The following is a 3434-nucleotide window of genomic DNA, read 5'->3' on the forward strand; positions in this document are numbered from 1 at the left end:
AGAGCATTAAAAATGAAATAATGGAACAGCTCCAACAATGTGGGTCACTTTTCACTGTCTCTGAAACCCTAATGGAAAATCAGGACTGTAATAGTTGGGAATGTTTATTCCAATGACAAAGATGGTGATTTATTTCAAGAGGATGAACTTGAGTTAAACAAAATAAGGGAGGCAATGTGGTTAGCGTCTTGACCAGAACTTTGAGGGACACCCCCCCCCATTCAACCATAAAGAATGCTGAATGTCCTTGGGCCAGTCATTCTCTCTCTAACCTACCTCACTGGATAGTTGTAAAGCTAAAATGAAAAAAAAAGCTAGAACCATGTATGCAACCTTGAGCTCCTTGGAGGAAATGCAGAGTAAAAATGTGTCAATATAAAGGCTGTATTTTTTTAAAAAAAACCATATGCATGATTGTATAGGTGAGCCAGCATGGTGTAGTGGTTAAGACTCTAATCTGGAATAAACGGGTTTGGTTCCCCAATCCTAGATGTGAAGCCTCCTGGGTGACCTTGGGCCAGTCACTTCTCTCTCAACTGTTCTATCAAGAGCAGTTCTCCAGTGTTCCCTCTAAGCTGAGTTAGTGTGAGCTAGCTCACAGTTTTTTAGCCTCTGGCTCACACATTTTTGTCTTAGCTCAGGAAGGTTGGCTCCAGAGCAAACTAATTTATGCAGTAGCCAAATTGCTCGCTCACAACTTTAATGCCAGCAGATCACAAAGTAGAATTTTTGCTCACAAGACTCTACAGCTTAGAGGGAACGTTCTCTCAGAGCTCTCTCAGCCCCTCCTACCTCGCAGGGTGTCTGTTGTGGGGAGTGGAAGGGAAGGTGATTGTGAGTTGCTTTGAGACTCCTTTAGGGTAGAGAAAAGCAAGATATAAAAATCAACTCTTTTTCATCTTCTTCCTCCTCCAAGATACAGCAACATCTCATGTTTGTGAGAGGCACTGAAACCTGGAATGCATTTATTTATTTAAAATATATAAAACAAAAAAGGATCAGGTGGTAGTTCTTCCAGAATATCAACTGATCTCCAGTTGCCCTGGAGGAAATGGCAGCTTTGGAAGGTGAACTCAATGGAATCACATCCCCACTGATCTACTTCCCCTCCCCTCCAAATTCCATTAGCCCAAGGCATTGCCCTGAAATCATCAGGAATTTCCCATGCTGGAGTTGGCAACCCTATTGCAAGGGGTCATATGTGGAGCTGACCTTGAAAAGAGGTAGGAAGGTCAACTGGTTCAAAGTACAGTGGCCAAGTTATAGACTGGGATGTGCCCTTGGAAGTAATCACAGGTGTGGTTGGCAAGGCATTTCCTCCTGCTGGGCCACTGGTTGGGAGCAATCCATACCTTAGGGGCACTCCTTAAACCAGGTTGGCAGCGGCATGGATGTGAGAGGTGATGACTATCACCTTCTCCTGGGTTTCCATTGGCTGGGAGCAAATGCAGCCCAGCAGTGTGCCAATATCCTTCTGATCAGGTGCTCGGGTGGAGAACTGGCCTTCCTCCTGCAGGAACCTGCCTGGAAATCAAGATTTTCTTTTGAGGTCCTTCTTTGATTGGCCTACCCACCAGAGGTTAGGCTGATGGCTATCGGAGGAGAATTTTGAGGAGATAATTCAAAAACTTTTTATTACAATAATATTATTGTTGTTGTTGTTGTATTGTATGTTCGACTAAAATGTATGCTGGTCTAAAGACCGTAATAAACTACTACTACTACTACTACTACTACTACTACTACTACTACTACTACTACTACTACTACTACTAGTAGTAGTAGTAGTAGTAGTACTTGAGGAGATCAGTGGACTGCAAATACAACAGGAGATAGGAAATGTTCTGTTCCCCTGACAAAAGTGTTTTGTGTCAGTGGAAAATTTAGTCTAAATCTAAGCCATTACCTTTTGACACTTGACTACTATTGAAAACTGAATTGGTATCCACAGATTGTATTGCTGTTTTTACTTTTGTTGATTCTTGTCTTAACACTGCCCTGAAGACTTTTAAAGTAATTTTGTTCAGAATAAACCAGAAAACCATTTTTAGAAGGGATTATAATGCAGAATTATGAGTGAATTTTTAAAAGGCACTTCACTCACATTTTCCAGGAACCCCAACGTATGTAGCAACCTCTCTGTGTGATGGTATCACATATATTTGATAAACGTTTGGTGAATAACCCATCCGGGCCTGGTGTCATCATTATGATGGCCAATTTTTGGTTAGGAAATTCCTGGAGATTTGGGACGTGGCATCTGGGAAAGTGAGGGACCTCCGTGGGATACACTGCCATAGTACCAGGAGAGTCCACCCTCCAAAGCAGCTGTTTTCCCCAGGAGCACTGATCTCTGTAAACTGGAAATTTTAATCCCAGGAAATCTCCAGGCCCCACCTGGAGAATGGCAACCCAGCCACCCTGAGGTGAGGTTTCTGGCAGGACCCACTGTTGCCAACCCTCTACCTGCACGCCTCCTGTTACCTGTATACCTGCCCTTCTCCTGCGTGCTTGCAAGGGCTCTGTCGCCCATGCTTTTGGCTGCACATGCTGCCCAGCTCTGCCAGGGAAGGATGTGCTGAAGGTGTACAGCTGTAGCACTCTGGATAGTCACAGCAGTGGCACTCCCAGACATACGTATTGCGTGGTACCATCAGAAAATGGATGTGCTTGTGAGGTGGGCAGCTGTGACCACAGGTGGTGGGGAAGCTCACAATGGGAGGAGAAAGGACACAGGCAGGTGGAGGGGGATGTGGGTTGGTGGGCATAAAGGGACCCCTGGGCAGTCTCCGTCTAGCTCCCCACAAAACCTGGAACCATCTCTGAACCCCCTGCAGAAAAGGCTTGCAAGAAGGATATTGGGGGACTTTTTTAGTGCTTTGTCATTTTGTGTAGCTGTCGTCTCTACTGACTCCAAGAAGGCAGAAAGAGAACTGGAATGATGATAAATCATTTGCTGAACTCTCCAACTAGGGTCAGTGGCCTCACAATCACTTCCAATGGAAATATAAAACTGTAGTTTGGGTTTGAGAAAATTTAGAAATCAGTTGGGTGGGATGGAGCCGCTTGGGTGAAAAGCAGGACACAGTTAATGGAAGTGTTTTGATTCAGATCTGGCAACCATTTGGAATGAGTTTAAGATTTCAGAGATTTTCATTCTCTGCGAGCCGCATAAGGGGAGAAGGAAGGGAACACATAGGCTGGACAACTAACCAGGATTGTGTCCTTTTACAATAGATGGAGGTTTGTTCATGGCATCTGAATTGAGTCTCACTGGCATCAGAGTTATCCAGCTGAGATTGTGAAAATACTCCCAGATAAGTGTGTGTGGGGGGGAGAATTTACACTGAGTAAACTTGGAACCATCTAAGTTTAATCCCTGCCTTTCTGCTGTTGTTTCCCCCCCTAGGTGATGAAGTGCATTGTTGAAGTCT

This window comes from Gekko japonicus, unplaced genomic scaffold (genome assembly GCF_001447785.1).
Source record: "Gekko japonicus isolate JY-2015 unplaced genomic scaffold, Gekko_japonicus_V1.1 scaffold256, whole genome shotgun sequence".
NCBI classification, from domain to species: domain Eukaryota; kingdom Metazoa; phylum Chordata; class Lepidosauria; order Squamata; family Gekkonidae; genus Gekko; species Gekko japonicus.